Consider the following 22,257-nt stretch of genomic DNA (forward strand, 5'->3'; position numbering starts at 1 on the left):
GATTATGTACTACCTGCAATTTGGATAATCGCTCCACCTTACTAATACAAACACATAGTAAATACGTAATACTAATGCTTCTACACTACAATGCAGATGGTACCAAAAAAAACTGCAAGCTGACTGGATTCACACATGGTCAAGTATCACTTGGTAAGAAAACCTTCACAACAATAGGTATAGTCTACCACACAGGAGCCACAACCAATGCAGGTCACTATACTGCATATATAAAAAAAATGTGGATGGTTCGAATGTAATGATAGTACCATTTCTCTAAAGCAGAGATTACCAGCTAATCTTACAAACGCTTATTTAATCTTCTTAAAACCAAAATGTATTAACTAATCTGTACTTAAACATTAACAAACCTTCAATTAAAAAACTATAAACTGTTAGAATATGCCAACAAGTATCTAACTGGCCCAAGATTCTACAACAACTAAACAGATAAATGAATACAACTAAATTATATAAAAAAATAAACAGTTAGAATACGACAACTGGTATCTAACTGCCCCAAGATTTTCAATAACCAAACAGATAAATCAATACCACTTTATTATAACAAAAAATAGACAGAATATGCCAACTGGTATGTAACTGCCCCAAGATTTTCAATAACCAAACAGATAAATCAATACCACTACATTATAACAAATAATAGATAGTTAGTATACGCCAACTGGTATCTAACTGCCCCAAGATTTTCAATAACCAAACAGATAAATCAATACCACTTCATTATAACAAAAAATATACACAGTTAGAACATGCCAACAGGTATCTAACTGCTCCAAAAATCTGCAACAAGCCAACATATAGAACATTAGCCAGAAACAACAAGTGAACACTGAAAACAAACAAACAAATAGACTGTAGCATAACAAAAAAAGTTTTTTTTTAATCCAACATGGATTTTTTTTTCCACAGACCCAATGATTTTAGCAACAAACATAGAAACTGAGCAAATTGCACAGTACCCTGGTTTGTAATCTACTAAATATGAGGGTCAACAAAAAAAAAATAATGTCGATTATTCAAAGTTATAAGTTGTTACAAACTACCAATACTAACATGATCTTTTCTTTTATCACAGAAATTAACAAGGAATATATGTACTCCAGTTACCAAACCAAACAGTAAGTATATTATAATAAGTACAACCACCTCAGCAAATCACACCCATAGTGGCTTATAACTTCGGTGCTTATAAATTTGGTCTTGGCCATGCACCCAAGACTCTAGGCCCTGGTCACAACCACCGCAGCATATCACACCCATAGACCACACCCACAGAATCAAACATTTTAACTATGCCATATGGGCACTTTTAATGTCCGCGAACAATATGAGTGTTCTTAGAACAATTTCAACTTGTCTACGAACAGTACGGACAGCGTCCTCAGGACACCCCCATTTAATTATTTACGAACATTTCAGGACACTGCGTGTGTTCTTAGGACAGTTTCAACTTGCCTACGAACCATACGGACAGGCGTAGTGTCCTCAGGACACCCCCATTTTGTTTATTTACGAACATTTCAGGACGCCCGTATTGTCCGCGGTCAGAACGAACACAACAGGGGTGCCTGCCACCTAAATAAATACAACATTTAACCCATCTCTTACACCCCCACCGTCCCCAAACATTCTTACACGCCAAAACACTTGACTAAATAGTATTTTGCCACCACGTCTCAGTGCGCTGTCCGCGAATACAAGATGACGGGCGTGCCCAGAAAATCTGACGCACCACACGCTCTCAACCACCCAATCAGCGAGCACATCATGTCCACTGACACAACGCGCAACGCCCAGCCAATCGGGACCCTGTCCGCGGAGCGAACAGGGAAGTGTGTCCGCGGACCGAACATAGATATCACTAATTTTTTGTGACCTAATTTTTGGTCATTTTAAAAAAAGCTGCTGGACGGATTTTCACCAAATTTGCAAAAGAATGCTCTCGGGACAAAGCCACTGCTCCTGGTTCAAATTTGGTGAAAATCCATTCAGCGATTTGGGCTACAGGCGTGAGCAAAGTTTTTTCCCCATTCAGTCTATGGGAAAAAAAGAAGTTTTGGGACTCCCCCTTATAACTTTGCCCCCCCCTGGACCAAACCTCACCAAACTTTGCAAAAAGAATCAGACTGACCCATATACTTTTTTTTGCAAAGTTTGGTGAGGATTCCTCCAGGGAGAGCGAAGTTATAAGCCACCCAAAAAGGGCTCTTCCTATGGAAACAGCAATTTAACCATAACTACACAGCCACTACCATATTATATATATATATATATATATATATATATATATATATATATATATATATATATATATATGAGTGTTTGATGGTTTCACTTGGTGCAAATAAAACTCTCGTCTATTCTACTTAAATCTAAGTTAATGATGTCAAATTAAGTTATTCAACATATCCTTTGCTTTATTCCTGGAGCCATTCGCGCACAGCAGAGGCAGACCACTAGGCCTTGTTAACTTTGTGCCAATGCTATCCTAACTCAAAAACCTTCATCTACTTGAAAAACCTCACTTCATGTTAGTAGTTGAATCCTTTTATTACAAGAACAATTTTTTTTTTTGCTTTTCTGTTAGTTCACTTTTTTTAAAAAATAAACAGTAAGGTAACCAGGGTCTTGCTCATTGAGCCAGCACTCAATCAGCACATTTCTGACCAAGTCAGCGCCTTTTTCATTCTGACATATTACACTTTATTTCATAACATTGTTCATGGTAAACATATTTTTCTGATTTCAGTTAATTTTTTCATTTAATTTAAATTTAAGGAACATTTTGTTTAAGCTTCTCATTCGAGTTGTGAGTTGATCAAATGTTATCGATAAAGACATGTTCTTTTTCAAATTAATTTGACTGAAAAATAGGCGTCCACAAGCCATTGGTTTGTGCTTGAACACTTCAAGCTGTCTAGAGTAGAGATGCTGATTTTAAATTTGTTAATCTTCCTTCTGCAATCCAGCAGTATTGCAGTTTTCTAAACAAACAGTTAATTCTATTTTCTGTTAAAATCTTAGTTTAGATGTTTAGCAGGTAACTGATTTGATAGATCCATTTATTTCATTTTATTTCAAGCCCCAGTCCCTCGATACTCGAAAAAGTAAATAATTCAAAATTAAACGTTTTCTCCAAATGTTGGTACAGGCAAGCAAAGTGCAAAAGAAAGGAAAGAGAGACCCACTACATTTTTTAAAGAGCACCATTTTTATGAGGGAGAGCCATTATGTTTTTTGAGAGTGCAGTTTTTATATCAAGTTTAGCCATTATAATATTTCAGAGATGGACTTTACTGTAAAGGATAACCTTCAAAATGTATCATTGATCAACTGTTATACGAAGGAAAGTATGCAAGAACAAATTGTGAGAGAGAAAGTGGATTTCCTGTGAGTCTGTTAGGTAGAGACAACATTTTTTTAACGATTTTTAAGAAATCCACTTTTCTAGGAGAGAGCTGTGTAAAAAATACTTTTATAGAATATCATGACAAGACATCAGCTTTTTCGCAAGCAGAAGGGCAAATAAATATTGCAGAAGAGAGAACTGGTACCTAATAAAGGTGCAAAAGGGCCAGCGATAAAACTAAATGATTTTCAAGCTCTTATGAAATGTTATGGAGACTGCGCTTTGGAGGCTTAGTAGCTCACCAGGGCACTCTGCAACAATTGCTGCATCTGTCAATGAAAAGCCTAAGCGTGCTGCCAGATAATTCACAACTAGAGAAGGCGGTCCCACTACTTATAAATCACACATGAAACATATGGCAATGTCTGACGCCATAGCAGAGAGGGAGCGAAAACCTGAATCTGATCAGTCCTCAAGAGCAGAAGTCACTTGAAAGAGAAACAACAGTCAATTTTGATGCAATATAAAGGGATCGGACCTGGATGGATAGTTTAGCGGAACGTGAAACCCAGCATGCTGATCGACTAAAAAGTGAAACACTTAGGAGAACAATGTTTAAATATGTACATGTTCTGAGACCTGCAAAGGAAATCATCAGTAGCTTCACAAAAACGCGCACAAAAAACTGTGATTGTCCACACCCAACTCAGACCCCAAAACCATCTGAACAATCTAGATGCACAGGGCACCGTGTTCCTTGTCCAATACCTGAATCATCAACATCCATTGTTTGGAGTCACTTTCATACTACCCGTCAAGATATCATTATGGCTATCTGTACTCTATGCAACTGGAAAGTGAGCTGTGGAAAACTGGGACCGTGATTCAATAAAACTTCACATGTCATCTTGAACAATTTCATCAAATGGTCTTACTGTCAAGACATCAGAAAGGATTGTGGTTAGATGACAATTGTGGTTGAAAATTGAATTGATGATGTCAATGCTCTAGAAGAGCATTATTTTGTAGAGCAGCTCTTTACCAGTAAGCTATCACTGCCATGATGAAAAAGAGAACAGACTAAGCCAAACACCAACTGTAGATATCAATGAGTTGATTGCATAGTTTTCAGTCAAAACATGCAGCCTTTCAGTGTTGTTGAAAAGAGTGGGTTTAACGTCAGTATTAATAACTGCACCATGCTACATCATACCAAGCCAGATGTTTTTTTTCTCCCACATTTTAACTTCTACATTTGTATGAAAACTTGAGAAAAGTTGTACAGTCTGCCCTATGGGTCAGTGAAAGCCATACCATCTATTTAATCAATTTGTGGGACCACTCCCAAAAGCAGATTACATGTGCACATTGGTTGTTGTTTCAGTCTATAGCCCAAGAAGTCTCCCCTTTTAAGGCATTGCCCCCAAAAATGTTCCTCCACCAGCAGCACAGGAAGTGGTATAAAGACAATGGCTTCTATCTGTATCCTTTGGTTTGGCAGAAACCACAATGCAAATAATATTTTAAAAGAAATGCTAAAGGGTATACCTAATTGGCTGCAGCCACTCACTATCCAGGTTGGTTTTGTGGTACCTGATAATGAGACAAACATAGCATCTGCATTGTGAAAGGGCAGATTCCACTATATCCTTTGCCCATTGTTTACATCCAGTCCATGACTTATTGAAGGAGAACAGCAGCACTGTTGTCTTGGTAATAGCAGAAACTGTGTGGCCCTGTGTTGGCCATTCTTTGTAGACATGGGCAGCACGGGCAAACATTTAGTCAAAGCACACCTTGCCATTTCAAAAACTTGTGGACGATAGCTCCACAGCATGGAAAACAACCTTTTACATGTTTCAAAGAATGTTAAAGCAAAAGAAGGCAGTGCAGAAGTATACCTTGCAACATGCAGTGGAAGATTGTATGTTGCTTAATTCACCACTGTGGCACATGCTAGAGCCCCACACTCATATTCTAAGAGCTTTTGAGCAAGCCAGTCACTACAATTATAGGGAACAGACCACACCAAGTGAAGTGATACCCCTTATAAATCTCATATAGCAACAGGTTGCACATAGCAGTGCCTATGAAAACAAATGAGATGTTTCTGTCATACCCTTACTGACTGAAAGCTTCAGCTGCTTCAAAATTGTGAACAGGTTAACAAACTGATTGACCCTTAATTTAAAATGACACAGCCACCGAAGTTTCTGGTAGGCTTATTTTATAAAAACATGGCTGTTTCTTCAGTACTGGAAGGCATTGAAAGGTTGGCTGAGAGTTTCAGGACACGCTACTTGTGTACTGCGGGATGACAAGGTGGCTGTGTCAACGGAGCGATCTGTACAGTACACTTGTGAAAGCTATCTCAGGGAGGGCGTCAAACCATTTGACAGTGATCCATCCAAGTACCGGTGACAAAAGAAGCAGATCAGACCCACTCTTTTCAAATACGCTTGAGCTTGAAATAATGTGTCTGAAATACAGGTGGTCAATGAATTGATTTGAATGAAAATAACTTTTGGTTTTCTCCCCCGTGGACATTTCCGACAGCCCCCTCCCCCACACCGCCTTACTTACCTTGGGACGGCACACTTTGCTGTGTGCCGCCGCCTCCACCATCCCTCTGAGATGCTGGTTCCCTTCACTGATGTGAATGGGACTGGCGCCGCAGGGGGCTTTTTTCTTTTTATTTTAACTTTATTTTGTGGGTTGCAGGGGACACCCCTCATGTGATTACACTGAACAAGGGTGCAGGGGACACCTCTGCAACACCAGATCCCATTGCTCACTGTAATCGCACTGAATGGCAGATGTTTTAAAAGTTTTTGGTTGTACGTACAGCCGAAATTCGAACATATGTACCATTTGGGTTTTTATTTTCGGACTATGCTTTTTTTAATTTAATTTTATTTGTATTGATTCATAAAGAACCTTTACATAAACATACCAATAACACCATTTCAGATCTCATCATGTTGTCATCTTTAGTTCTTCAGTTTGTTCGCCTTTTAACAAATTTTACTCTGGTGCATTTTAGAATATAATCAAATCCATACCCTACATAAACTTCATATACACATAAAATCCATAATAAAATTCACAGAAAAATGAATGGTAAAAATTCACATAAAATACATATTAAGATTTCCTCTATACATTTAAATCTTCAAATGTGAATGTGCTATCTGCCATTTGACTAGTTCCCCACAGTACTGACAATCTGTTAGATCCAAAAAGTGCTAAAGTGCCAAAAAGTGTTTCCGTATTGTGCTTTTGTCATTCCTGCTTCTACTTGTTTAAACATGCTAATATCACTTTCCAGACTAAGTATAGAACCATGTGCACGGCTTCCAAGTCTGTGTTTAAACAATAACTCCAGAATTCATCGCTTTTAATTGCATCATAACTTCCAACAAACTGCCCCAGCTTTGTCATGTATGCAGGTTCCCTCCTTGGACAAAGTGTCAAAACATTTCTTGGGGTTTCAATATTCTCTTGTAACTTACACGTACGACAGACTTGATGTTCCACTGGTAGCTTTGCTTGCAAGGCTAGCAATTGCAACTGATTGGTCCGTAGTTTCAACAAGAAAGTCTGAACCACCGGACTGGAGCACTTCAGAAGATACTGTTAGGGCTTAAAATAGCAATGTTCAATGCTCAGTATGTATTCAAAGTTATGAGGTTTTTGCAGGTGTGTATAATTTCCCAGGCAGTCCCACTGTTTCACCTTATTTTTGTATAGTACCTTCAGGACCTCAAGCCTTGTGCCCTGCTCAAAATCTGGGGACCACTATATATTTACGAAACACACCTCACTTAAATTAACATAGTCCTGATGGCTTCCTCTTTCGTACATCAAGCCCATGAGCTGCAGCAGTTGGCATACAGGCTGATTTCTTGATTTCATATATAATAGGCCCCTTTGTACGAGTGCTTGGCTCATGAGCGACACTAATCCCAGTTCTAGTCTTAAATAGTCCGTTGGTGTGGCGTGGGGCAAAACTCAAGAGCATCTTCCAGAATTGGCCTTCCACCACGTTTAGCCCTGTCAGGTCCCGCATGGCCAATGCATCAAGTCTGTAGAGTATGACTGTCGAAAAGCTCTGTTTATAGAGCCTTTCTCTTTTTGCTCTGAACTATGGCTCTGTGGTCCCTCTACGCCGACAGCTCCAATTCCAAGTATAGGTAGCTGTTAACATACTCCACCATGTGGGATTCAATCTGCAGGCCAACCCTAGCTATCTTGCTTCCTGAGACGACCATCATTTTAGTCTTGATCATATTAATGAAGCAGCTGCGATATAGGTGCAGCTGTGGACCCTGCATCTATATCATGCGGTGTACCCCAAGGCTCTTTCCTATCACTCACTCTGTACAACATCTTCACAAAGCAACTTTTCGATGATCTAGATGGTCTAGGTATCACCTATACTAATTATGCAGATGATACACAGATCCTCATCCTGTTGACGGGAGATTATGACACGGATTTGGCCTTTGTGAACAGGGTTTACCTCATCATCCAGGCATGGATGGCCTCTCACGGTCTATGCCTGAATGATGACAAAACAGAACTCCTCATTCTAGGCACACCCTCCAACATCAAAAAACTAGGTCCTAACTATGCCTCCCTCACAATCGATAACAACAACATTACTGTGGCCAAGGTATTTAAAACACTTGGATTCTACATAGACTCCACGCTCACCTTTAGTGAACAAGTTAATGCTATGGCCTCAGCCACATCCTATACCTGCAAGCTAATCAGAGCAGCCAAGCCCTTCCTCTCACCAAACAACTGCATCGCATTAGTACGAGCCCTAATCTTATCCAAACTGGATTACTGTAACGCCTTATACTTAGGCAGTAACAAATCCATCATATCCAAAATTCAGACTCTTCAGAATAATCCCTTCAGAGCTGCCTTAAGTTTCCCTAAAACTGCCCATATATCTGACCTTAGGAGATCCGTCAATTGGCTTTCCACAAAAGAAAAAATCCTCCTTAAAACTGCATCCCTGACACATAAATGTCTCAACCACGCAGCCCCACAATACCTCACAGACGGATTCACTAGACAAACAACTTCTCGCCCCACTAGGAAAAGCCAACTCTAACCTCCTTTGAGTACCGAGATTCAAGCTTACTAAGTCCCGTGGGAGTAGCTTCCCTGTTAAAACAGCACCATATTCGAAGTCCCTCCCCCCTGCCTTAAGGGAAGACTTACCCTATCCACAATTCAGATCTAGTCTCATCCATTGGCTAAAGGAACATGATGTCTGGCCCTACCTTACCTGAATCTGCCCGAGTACCTAGTGTATATATGAACCCTCAATGCTTTGTTATCTTTATGCGCTCCACATCTATTTTCATGTGACTTACTGTATATATTTATTTGCCGTAACTGTTGTTTCAAGCGTACAGCATTGTAACCCCAGCTGTACTTATTTCTGTCCACTGTGTAACTAAGCTTAACAACCCTCTTTATGCTTTCGCGCCCGAATACCTCTGGGTCTGGTGCACAATATAAATAAATAAAAAAACAAACAAACAAACAAACAATGACTAAGTCATTTTGGTTAGCATATTCTAACAATGTCTTAAATTTATCTTTCACGCACCTTATTGTTTGATCGAGCAAGACAAGGTTGTCTGCATACAATAGACTAGCTATATGTTTGGAACAGATCTTAACTGGGCATCCCTTTACCAACAATAACTTTGCGGCCAGGTCAGCCAGGTACAGGCAAAACAATAGTGGTGCAAGATTGTACCCTTGTCTGATGCCCCGGTTTACTTCCACCGGGCTGGTCATGTGGCCCGTACTGTTCAAACGCACTTGCACACTGTTCCCTTAGTGGAGTTGAATTAATATTACTAATAGCCATTCTGGCTAACCCCAAGTACATACCTTTTGCCACAGACGTGGCTAGTTAACAGTGTCAAAAGCTGCACTGAAATCCACCCAGATCAAGTATAGTGCAGGGTTTGCCTTTATTGCTGCCTCACTAATAAGTGTATCAAGCAGCTGTATATTATGTAGGGTTGTAGACCCCGGTCGAAAACCGTTTTGTCTGTACTCCAAAATATTATTTTCCTTTGCCCAACCTTGTAGGAATTGGAGCACAAAGCCGGTGAACAGTTTACCTGTACCATCTAACAGAGATATTAATGTATAGTTCTCTAGGCTCTCTCTGTCTCCCTTTTAATATATCAGCAAAAGGATGGCCTTTAACCATGAACCTGGGACTACAGCATCTTCACACAGATTATCAAATAGTATTTTCAAACCACTGCCTATGAACTTGGATCATCTTTCAGTACAGCGTTCGACAGCCCATTGGGCCCTGATATACGAGAGCCCTTCAATTTTATTATGGCAGTATGTATGTTATCAATGTCTGGGGCCATTGTCCATTGCCGCACCATACCTGACTTTATTTTTCAGTCTGCTTTTATCACAAAGCTAACCCTAATGTACTCTACCCAATTTACACTCCAGGATAGGATTAAACATACTACATTGAGTGTCACCCTTGGCCTTTGGCAGCATCTGCCAGATGGACCAGTTTTTTCCACTACAGAGTACCAGGTACATCTGCTGCCATCCAGTATTAAGAGCCAAGCACCTTCTCCTTCTCAGTCAACTCTCATATTCTCTTTTTATTTTCCTTATTTTGGCCTCCATAACAGGGATAGGCTGGACAACGCCTCTAACATTCCTCATCATTCTATGCATCCTCCTTTTGGCATCACAAATTTCAATATCAAAGGCCTTACAATCCTTTCCTCCGGGAGACAGCCATCTGGTTATACCTCACAGACCCTGTTTCAAAAGACAATTTTTCCAACCATGCACCAATTTGACTAACTGATTGCCCTTCCCAACTTTCCACTTTCTGTTCCATCAGTAAATTGATGTATCTTGATGCCCTGGATATATTTTTAGGTGTCCAACTGATCTTGTTTCTGCCGTGGTTGACCTCCACCTCACGCACACACCCACAGCAAACCTGGGTTCAGGTGTAAGGCAATGGAGAGTATTAGCATGTGGTGATCACTGAACTGCGTCCCTCTAGCTTCCAGCGCCTGTACTCTTTCAGAACAGGCAGCGGTGCCGAAGAAGTAGTCCAGGCTTGATTGTTTCTTTCCCATGATCGAGGTGCTTTGCCACGGGATATCTCCCAGGGTCCGTCCATTACACATCAACATGTCCCACTCTTCTAGCATGTCAATCAATGTATCAATGTACTCCCTTTTTTTGTTTCGTCTAGGAATTTTCATCGTGCTGATGGATTTAACACATCTATATTCTGGGCGGGCTTCCTTGTCTCTACACCCAGCATTTGGATCCCCCCAGCAGGATAAATTTCACATCACCTATAACTACCCAGGCAGAGCAGATTTGATCAATGTTCTCATGGATCTAGTCCAGATTGTCCCTATCTGGTGGTACATATATATTAAGTAATAAGAATGCCATGTGTTTACCCACCCCTTTCACCACCGCCTCAATAGCCAGAATATTTGATGTACTCATGATCAGGTTTACATTCTTCAATGGGACCCCCTTGCTTAATTCCTATGATTAGGCTGCCAGAGGGATGGCCTCTAGGCCCCTTGGTTGCCACATGTTGGAAGAGTGCAAAACCCTCTATGTTGATCTTTGCTGTGGGCCACGTTTCTTGTCGGTAGATCACATCAAATTCATTAGGTAGAGAAAGAGTACCATAGTGATCCAGTAGATTTGCATGCCCCCTGGTGTTCCAACTGGGTGTTCTGAAAATTCACTGTGTTACTGCTACTTTCTCCATGAGGAACTTCCTGAACCATGCCCATCCCATGTCGTCCTCCAATACTGCCTCTTTGCCCACCACCCTCTTGTTGGGAGCTAATTCATCAGGTGAGGTGTTTATCACTGTCTGCGGGACAATCACATGCGTAGGACAATCCACCACATATCCCACATTCCGGATAGATTTTTGTTGACTCCGTATCAGAGATGTCACCTCAGCTAAGACACAGTGCGCTCTCACAAAATTGCCTTTGTTGATTTTCACTGGCTGGACAAAGCTAATATCTGCAGATGACAGAACTCTCAGTGCAGGTATACTGGTACAAACCTTAAGCAGATCTTAGCTGTCTGTGAGATTCTCTGTGAATGTCAAAGGCCAACTACCCAAAGTAAAAATATTCAAGTCCTTGACAGGGTAGTTTGAGCCAGGCAGTGGGCCCTGTACGGGCCTTGATGAAGCAGGTAGAGCCACATCTCCTTCATCTAAACCCAGCAGGTCATGTTCCTCAAGCAACTGAGACAGCTTCCCACAAACTTTTGGTGCTGATTCATCTACATCCGGCCGTTTAACTTGTTGCTTCTCCCCCAGAAACCAGCTAGTCAATGTGCCTGGGGGCTTCGGCCCTCCTGCTAGTTTCTTGGCAGACTTCCTCTGGATTTCCTCCATTTGATTTTGCTCTAGTATAATTGATGTTAAGTTTAGTGACTGAGCAGATTGCTTTTGGCCCTTATTTTTGCCTTTTCTACTTGCAACTTGTTTCTTCATTTTTGCCATTTTGGCCATACGTCTTTCCTCCTGGGATTTATACATTGAGAGGTTGGTTTTGACTTCAACTACATCCTGTATGATTGTTCCTGAGGGGATAACAATTGCTCCATGTTCAGCACTTTCCCGAGACTGTTCTCTCGCTATGCTAAGTTTGGTCATTTCAGGATCTTTTTCCAATATCTCCTTGTTTTGGGGGTAACTAAACATTTAGCTAATAAGGCCCCCTGTTTTTGCACCTCCTCTAAGATCACCCCACATACTTTCAACAGGATCTTTACAGCAAAGTGCAGCACTCCGTCAGCCGCATTGATGTTGTTACCAGAATCTGGGGAGTCACGCCCCCGTCCCATTATTTGACACTTTCCCATCATCCACTATTTCCCTTTCATTTCCTGGAAATAGATTGGGCGACATAGATAGCCTCTGGGTATTTGGATGTGTGGGCTGATCACTTATTGCTGTACCGTATGGTACCTATGGTGTCGTATCAACCTGCGTGACTGGACTTGTCAACATAACAGGCGACGGTGAGGCGATTGCATACACTGTAGCTTTGGTTACCTCCATCGAGCACACATTGAAAGTCTGGGCTTCTGTGCCTTCTGTTGTTGTTATACAACTAGCAACAGTTCTGGTGAGTTTATAACACAGGGCTCGCAGTGAGTTATTGTCAATGTCCCCATAGTCAGTGGTTGAGAAATCCAATGGCACAGTGTTAGCGCTAATGACGTCCTGCATCTGCACTAATTTTGGGTGGGGGTCTGCACATTGAAAATATCTAGTGATTATCCCCTTATCTACCATTCTACTCGTAGCTGCTCTGTTCCCCATGAAAGTCCAGCGGGTCTGGACTTGGGATTCAACTACTGTATTTTTCTCTTTACCACCCCGCATAGGTGGATTCTTAGCCGAGAATTTTCCATTGCAATGTTTTTGTGACCTAGGTTTTGTGCTTGTTTCAGCCGACATAATTACTCGTGAGCATCTTTCAGCTGGCATCGACCAGGGACGTTGCCACTACTGTCAACCCGGCTCCAAAGAATGCTCCAACAATGCCAATCACCTTGGTCTTGCACTCTGTTCTTTAGTTGTTCTTTGTTGACACACAGAGGACTCCTGGCCACCGCCCACAGCAACACAGCAACACAGCAACAGAGCAACACAGCACCAGACTCCCTACACAATCTGCGCTTGCTCCGCGAGGTGCTGGGGGTTTTGTATCCTCAGTGGAAATGGTGAAAAGACTTCTGGCAAGCGATTCTCGTCACGCAGCAACACACTCCCTGCACTCTCTGCTGAACTATTCTATGGATACCTGAAATGCATACTCAAAGCTGAAAATGTTTGGTACCTTGATTTCTTAAAAAGTCATTAAAAGCATTTGTTTTTCAAGGAGATGGGTGACACTGAATTCGAGACAGATAACCTGGGTTTGTATATGCACAATCTGCCTATATTTGACGAGAGGGGATTAATAACAATTGCATAAAGCTGATGAAACCATGACAATATAATTGATCCTGAGAAAGATTCAGAGAGGTCCACCAAATGATCCACAAATAGTTACAGACTCTTATTTTAATGGGTATTCAGATTTTGGCATGTGGCAATAAAATGGCCTTACATTTATCACAGAGCTGTTTTTCTAGAGCCAGGACAATTATTCAGATAGGGAGTTTTTCTGCGAGCGAGTGCCTGGGCAGTTTTTCAGATAGAAGTGTTTTGCAAGGAAGAGCCAGGATATTCTTTTAGATATCAGCTTTTCTGTGAGTGAGTCATTACAATTGTCATGAGAGCAGCTGTTATGCAAGGAAGAGGCACAATATAATATAGTGACTTTTCTGTGAGAGAAAGTCATTGCCACTTTCTGCGAGGAGTGACATTTTCAGATAGTGACTTTTCTGTGAGGGATAGCCAGGACAATTATTAGAGAGCAGCCTTTTTTGTGATAATGAACTATAATACACAAGTGCAATTCCTCGGACGCCAGTCAATGGAATTTCCACCAACACAGAAATGTGTAGACACGTGTTTCTCAATCCAACGAGTCAATTTTACTTTACTACCTCCTTGACTAACTTCACTTAGATCCCCTATTTGTCAATATACAGTGACTGTGTCTAATAACAAAGGTGTCAGGAGCATGTTATGACACGTGAGTCCATTTAGGTCCAAATGGTTCCTTTTGATAGTTAATTGAGATTGGGTTTATGAACAAAGGTGTCAAAAGAACGTGACTAATGGGGAGAGCAGCTGGGACTACAGGGTTCCCTGGATACCCTGTTGCACTTTGATTGAGAATGCCTTAAAGGAAGGTGTCAGAAATATGTGACTAGCAGCGACTGGGCCACAGTGAGACAGGAAAAGGCAAGAAGCCCAGGCAACAGGGTACATATATTTTAACCAATTCATGGATTTACTGCTCATGATTAAAGAGGAGGATTATTAACAATTTCAGTGGCAGTTTTACATCAAGAGAACATATCTGTGTTTGACTCAAATATTTACTTAATACATGACACAAATTGATTGCATCTTTAATGTGTGTTTTTTTAATCTTGGACATAGTTGACATGGCCTTCATATTTGGAAGATGTGTTACGAATCAAAAAAAAAAAACTACAGGAGTGAGCCCAATTCCCTTCCAAAAGCATTCAATTTATAGATCATTTTTTTCAATTGGCAATTCCCCAAACTGCCTAGGTGAGGGGATGGCAGAAAGTTGGGGAAAAGGAATTAGCAAAATACAAGGAAAGAACGATATCAGTCAGCTGTGGCACCTAAGGGAAAACAAATCATTTGTAGTTCAGATTCTTGATGTCATTCAAAATGTCTAATTGTCTTGTCACATAAAATACTGTCTCAATTTGACCAGCCAAATATTGCCTTTTCCTATGTGGGACGACCCTTAATAATTGTTTGAGGAACAGCTTTCCTACAAGGGATGACCCTTAACAATTTTTCCAGGAATGGCTTTCCTTCAAGTATTGAACCTGGATTGGGATTGTGCTTCTCTACAAGGAATGGCCATTAACCCATTTTGACTGGAGGTTTTCTTACTAAAAATAATGTCACCATTTTTGGAGGATTCGTTTTCCTGCAAGGGATAACCCTTATTAATAATTCAAGGCATTACTTCCCTTCAAGGACTGACTCTTTACATTTTTTCAGGGAACAGTTTTGCCAAAAGGAATGACTGGTCACAATGTTTCGATGAGTGGCTTTCCCACATGGAATGATGCTTGCCAATTATTTAGGAGTTGGATGACCCATAACAACATTTTCAGAAGTGAATTTTTAGCAGAGTGCCTTTCCTATGAGGGTTGATCCTTAACAATTTTTTGAATGGTGTCTTCCTACACTGGATGGCGCGTAACAATTTCTAGAGGAGTGGATTTGCTAAAAGCAATAACCTTAATTTTTCGAACAGTGTTTTTTCTACAATAGATAACCCATAGCAATTTTTCAAGGCATGGCTTTCCTACACGGGTAGACCCTTAACAGTTTTTTGAGTAGCAGCTGTCCAAAAATGTATGACTCTGAACAGTTTTATGAGGAGTGGCATTCTTGCAAGGGATGAACCTTAACAATTTGCTGAGGTGCAACTTTGCTGCAAGAGATGACCCTTAACAATGGAGTGGCTACTCTTCAAGGGATAACTCTTAAAAATATCTCAAGGAGCAGCCTTCTTACAAGGGATGACCCATAACAATTTTTTATAGAGTTGATTTGCTATAAGAGATGACCATTACCAGTTGCACTTTCATGTGACATGGAATCAATGCCAGCAGAGATTAGATCATTGAAGATGCTGCACATCTGGGAAAAGAAATCTCAGGACAGGTGGTGGGACCTACTGCTGGTGCCTTCAGTCTTGGTGACTGATATGACATGATATAGCATTCATCATGCGCCTATACACACGTGTTTCAAGGCGCGACGAGGCAAGGGAGGGGAAACAGAGGGAAGACAGACAGCGATCCTACTAGGCCAGGTGACATTGAGATTGAGCAAGTGTAGGGGAGGGGCAAGGGGAAAAGTGTGGGGGGAAAGGGAGGGGGCAGTGCAGTACATAGGATAACAGTAAAAACATAGAGACAATAAATACAATAAATAAAGACAATAAATAAAAAATTTGGCAGCCGGTGGCAGGTGTAAGGGTAAGTGCAGACATTGGGGGTCAAGTGCTACTAGGGGCTGTAGGTACACAGGAACAGTCCCTGAGTATGAGGGTTGCCAGGGGGGCAATCCAGGTGTGCAGCTGGTAGGGAGGGGACCTGGGCCCAAGATCAGAGGGTAGCCAGGTAATCAGTGCAGTTTCAGATTCAGCCAGGAGATCAACAGGGGAGAGGAGGAGAGAAACCAGAAGCACAGAGGAAGATCTTGAGGTGCTTCCGGAACCAGAGATGGTTCTCCTCAAGGTTCAGAGAGGCAGGGAGGCTGTTCCAGAGGGTGGCCCCAGCAGAAGAAAGAGATCTACCACCAACTCACTGCTTGGAGAAGCGACTGACCCTGAAGGGAGTTGGAGGCAGATGGGCGAAGAGCTCGAGAAGGAAGATATTTAGGAAGAGAGAGTTGAAGGTATTGAGGTCCCAGGCTCCAGAAGACCTTGTGGACAATGCAGAGGGGTTTGAACTTAATTCTCACCACCACTGCGAGCCAGTGCAGAGATTTCAGTCTTGGAGAGATACGATCCCTGGGCTTGAAGCCAAAGACAAGTCTTGCAGTCCTGTTTTGGATAAGATGCAGAGAGGGCGGAGAGTAGAGGCAGGTAGATTTAGAAAGAGGCTGTTCCAGTAGTCCAGCCTAGAGAGAACCAGAGCTCTAGAGACAGTCAGCTTCTGGGGGAAGGAGAGGAAGGGAAGAATACCTCTGAGAAGATGCAGCTGGCAGTGTGACTTCTTAGAGACGTCAGAGATGTGAGAAGAGAAGAAAAGTGTGGCATCGAAGATGACCCCAAGGTTTTTAGCCTCAAAGGTGGGATCAGGAAGAGGGCCAAGAAAGGCTGGCCAAACAGTGACATGAAAGGAGGGAGCAGGTGTGCCAATGACGAGAATCTCGGTCTTACTGTCATTAAGGTAGAGATCATTGGTGGCACACCACTCCTGGATGGCGGACAGACAGTCTGAGATGAGAGATGGAGAAGGGGTGGCGGAAGGAGCCTGAAAATGAGTTGAGTGTCAGCCACATAGCACTGAAAGTTGGGGCAGAGAGCAGCAATGCAGTGGGCAGGAAGTGCCAGGTATTGGCTGAACAGCCAGGGACAGATGTTAGCCCCCTTGGGAACACCGCAGGTAGAGATAGAGATAGAGATGAAGAAGGACCCAAGTTGCACCCAAGTTGGACCTGTGAGTGTCAATTGGAGAGGAAGGAGCTCAGTCAAGCCAGGGCCTGATAGGTGATAACCAGGTTATCACAGAGACAGTTGAGCAGGATGGCCTGGATGACCATGTCAAAGGCAGAAGAGGGATCAAGTAATGTATGTCATCTTCTCTTGCCAGTGATAGGGCTGAAGTATAGCTCTGCTGAAGAATCAAATAATGAAAGAAATACTATGTATTCTCTCCAGGTGTCTCAGCATTTTATTAGTCATGAAGTAGGGTCCTTTACCCCTACCTGAAATGTCCCCATAAATTGTGCATTTTACGCAGGAAGTCTTTTGCTATCAGAGGGCTCCCTTGGCAAAGTAGCAAAATAGTTTATGACAAATGAAAGGTTGATGGTTGGAAGAACCACAAGCAACCCTTGACATGTTTTGGGCTAATTTGACATGTGTCAGGATTCTACCCAAGTTGTGCCCAGCGTCGCTGCAGGCTGACATTTAGAAACTCCATTTACATCAGTATTACAATTTCACAATCCACAAATGCCTCTGCTTTCAGTTATCTGCTTTTTTGCTACAAGTTTGGCGCAAGGTCATATCGATTTATGTATTTTTTTATAGCATTTATGTAACGCCCAGACCCTTGTGTAACACATCAGTTGTACATCGGATACAATAAAAGCAGTAAGTGGCAAATAAGACATAGAGTAATCATATTTGCCAAGCTTTCATAAGTCTCTTGAGTAGGAAGGTTCATTCATAATATAAGGAGGTAGAGAGTTCCAGAGGGTGGGGACTGTGACACGGAAGCTGACACCTCCTGCTGTGGCATGTTTGAATTGTGCAATGACCAGTGAGATGTTGGATGATCGCAGCACACGCACCTGCTGCTGCTTGGTAATTCTGTTCTTAAGGTATAGTGGAGTGTCATTGTAAAAGCAGCGGTGAGCGATAGGGTTTTAAAGTCAATACAGGCTTTAATGGGCAGGAAGTGGGCATCACAAATTGTTGTTGTGATGTGGTCAGTCCAATTTGCTGAGTTTGATGGCTCTTGTGAGTGGTAGGCAGTTACTTGGTGAAAGAAATTGTCTACTCGGGGAAATTAGTTTGGAGGAATATGCTGAGGATGACGCAAGGGCATTGATGGGGTTAGGTTAGTTCTGCGTTCAATTAAACCCCTAAAGTTTTGACCTATTTGAAGACTGGTACTGATGTGTCATCTATTTCCAGTGAGGAGTAGGCTGTGTCCAGGTTCTTTAGATGATAGGGTAAGACTACAGTGAGAAGCTCTGTTTTATCTTCATTTCGGCATAGGTTATGGGTGGCCATCTAATTTTGGATGGAGCTGTAGACGCTGTTAATAGTAACAGTGTCTTCTGGGTGATTATCTGTGATGGGGATAAAGATTTGAGTGTCATCTGTGAAGCTGGTATAGATGATACCAAGCGAATCAAGTATGTCAAAGAGGAGTTTGGTGTAGGTGTTGTAGAGGGTGGGTGACAGGCATGGGTCTTGGGGAATGCCGAACGGGACTGGGACAGGGTCAGCTGTTGAATTCGTAATGAAAACTCTCGAGGTTCGTTCGCTAAGGAAAGATTCGACCCAAGTACCAGATTCTATGTAGAAGTGAAAGTGCAAACTGAGATGCTTCGTTATGTGTCATGGTCTACAAGGTCAAACGCTGCTGAGAGGTCAAGGAGGAGGAGATGGCTAGGTTGCCAGAGTCACAAATATTCTCAAGCTGTATTTTAAGGTCAAGAAGGGCTGTTTTAGTGCTGTGCTTGGGATGGAAGCCAGATTGGCTTGAACCTAGGAGTTGGTGGTGTTCAAGGAATTGTTGTACTTGGGTGTAGGCAATAAGGTCTAAGATTTTAAGCAGGAATGGGACAGTGGTTATGGGCCGATAAATGTTGGAAGTGAGGGGTCCATTGATGGGATTTTAAGGAGTAGAGTGACCAAAGCTGTTTTTATATTGATAGGAACGACATTGGTCCTAAAGGAGGCTTTGACAAAGTCAATAATGATGAGGGTCAAGGTAGGGGCACAGAGTTTGACAATGTGTGCAGGGCAGGAATCTCCCTTGCAATTGCAAGGCTTAAAGGTCTGGTATCCAGGACACTTGCTTGAGAGACTTGGGAGAAGGAGAATGCAAATTGCCCGTCAGGAGGGGGTGTTCCAAGGTGGCTGGAGGTGGGGATTTAGTGGCAAGTTGTGTTTTCTTGGTATTGATTTTGTCAGGAACAGTGGTCGAAGTGAGCAGGAGCGGTCGGGAGTGGTGCTCCTATACTTTTTTAACTTAGCCTTTGCAGCTCCTATACTTTTATTTTAAAAAGAAACCGCTCCAGAATGGTTTCGTTTTCAAATAAATGTGCAGGAAGAAGTTGAAACTTGCACTTTCAGTGCACTGCACTGAACGTTCCCTTAAACAGCACGTGCAAGTGTTTGGGGGGGTGTATTGTGTGTGGGAGGGGATGTGGTGATGGGGTTTGTGGAGAGTGGGTGCAGGCCAGCAGGGAACATAGTTCCAGTACTTCTTTTCGTACACTTCGACCACTGGTCACGAAGCAGGTACATTTTGTTGGCAAGGGAGTCTTGAATTGTGGAACACCATACTTTGTCAGGCCTGATCGGGGTGTTGGATGAGACTGGTTTTTCAAGCTCTCTTAGGATGGACAATAACTATCAAGCATTGGAGCTGGTATTTGTGATTCTGGTATCACAGGAATTGGCTTTGTGGGAGATTACTACTTTCTTGTGTAGCTTGGTGGAATTAGAGCGGTGTATGCGGTTTACAGGGGTGGGGTGCTTCCTGCAGAGATGTTCTAATGCTCTCTTCTGCAGAGTGACACAAGCTCATCTGAGGACCAGATATTGGCAGGCTTGTGCGGTTTGGGCGTTTTAGATTTTAATGGGGTTTGAAGATCTCTTGCTTCGAGGAGACTTTGGTGGTAGTGATCTTCCAGACCTTCAGATCCTTTCATTACAGGTGAAGTGGAGGTGGACATCGTAAGGAGGATAGGCCTGAGAATGACAAGCCTGAGTTTCCTGGTATTTCTGATCAGAATAGGGTTGAGCAACGGTACTGGGGTAGTGGGTGTGTGATATGAAGAAGGTCAATTGAAATTAATAATGATCTGACTGGGTTACCACGTTGATGTAGGAAATGTTGATGGTGGTGTTTATGTTCAAGATCCAGTCAAGGATGCGTCCTTCGGTGTGAGTTGGGGAGGAGACGAGTCGGGAGAAGTTAACGTCCTGGAGTGCTTGTGTGAACAACGCTGCTTTAGGATTACAAAGGTCATTGAAGCCCAATTTGAAATCCCCTAAAATGAAGCATTTATTAGCTGGTTTGATATGGGGTATGATCAGGAGGAGGATGTCAGATTTTGGTGAACCAGGGGGATTTGGTTGGCGATAGAGTAGAATGATCTTAAAGGTCGCCTGAGAGCTAATCCAGAGTTTGACAAGCAGAAATTCATACCCCAGAATCGAGGGGGTAGGGATACTTCTGGTGCAAAGGGAGGATTTCACAATGAGGGTGACACCACCTCCTAAGGTAATGGTGCAACCAGCCCTAAAAATTGTGCAGTTGGGGGGAATGGCCAGTGAGAGACGTAGGCCAGAGGTGCCATGGAGCCAAGATTCTTTGGTGGCAAGCAGATCAAGATTGTGGTCTAAGATAAGGTTGTGGATTTCGATGGCATGTGCTCCAAGGGAACGTACATCATATATAGTGCACTTTAGTGACATGTCATGTTTGACTGGAGGATGAGTGGTCTGGTTGGTTGATGAAGGGATGTGCCAAGAAGTGATTTTTCCTGTTCTGCTGGATTAGGGGAGGTGGGGCTCACAGAAAATGAGATGACCAAATCTAAAGTGCCAGGGATATGCCGGGCTGGTGCGAGAGGTAAGCCTTGACCTCCTAGACTCACCCACAATGGGATAAGTAAAGCTTGGCAGTGCTAATTCTGCTGTGCGTGTTCTAGGCCATAGTTTCATTAGTCTTTGGTTACCGGGTTCAGGCAGGAGGTGCTTGGGGTGTCATTAGGATGTGGAGCAGACGCTGCAAAGTGGTGTTAACATGCTTGGAGCATGGAGGGTTGAGGTGGCACTGGGTTGTGGAGTAGACGCTGCAAAGGTAGTGTCAACATGCTTGGAGGCATAGAGGGAAGATGTGGGCATTCTGTAAACAGCTAGTTTCTATTTGCTAGAAGTAAAGGTACTCCTAAGTTTAGGAAGGAAGGGACTAGGCCTGTGTAATGTCTTGCAAAGGGTATGTGGTAAAGGATGAGAAATACCAATGGAACAGGAACACGCACAGTTCTGACACTGGGTATTGATTGCCAACGGGGTGGAAAACAGTGTCAGCAGAAAGGGAGAAGGGTTGGGTAATGGGTGATGGTTGCGTACCAAACGCATGGATGTGGGAGCATGAGAGCACATGATTTAAGGTTGCCAATGATATGCCAGTGCTTATTAGAGCAACCACTCAACTGAGCAGAGTGCCTGCCCTCCAGTAATGAAGTTATGGGAAGCAGCAATGGCATGGGTGGAGGGAGAGGGCTGTAGGGTTTCTCCAAAGTGAAAGGTATTTCAGCCTGGGTTGGGACGTTACTAGGTCTTCAATGATGAAGAGGCTCTGTGAGTCTAGAGGCCTTGGTTGTAGGTGCCCCGTATGGGTGTACCTAGGGTAAGATGCAGGATTGGCAATGATGGCTAAGTCTGTCAAAACTTTACGAGTGGTGGAGGAGGCCTTATCTCGTGAATGAGGACCAGCAGGGGATCCCTGTGAGCAATGACTGGCTGTGCTTCTGCCAGCGTTGTTGCATGGTAGTTGCATTGAGTTGGTCTGAGCATCACGTGAAGAGTTTGTGCTCAAAGTAGTTGTACATTTTGGCAGGTCGGCCAGGCCCAGACAGGTCCAGACAGGAATCAACGGCCTTATGAGAGGGCCTTTGGAGGTGGCCGGATTTGCCTGCAGGCTCCTCA

The sequence above is a fragment of the Ambystoma mexicanum genome, chromosome 5q (assembly GCF_040938575.1).
Source record: "Ambystoma mexicanum isolate Mex_15411 chromosome 5q, UKY_AmexF1_1, whole genome shotgun sequence".
Classification (NCBI taxonomy): domain Eukaryota; kingdom Metazoa; phylum Chordata; class Amphibia; order Caudata; family Ambystomatidae; genus Ambystoma; species Ambystoma mexicanum.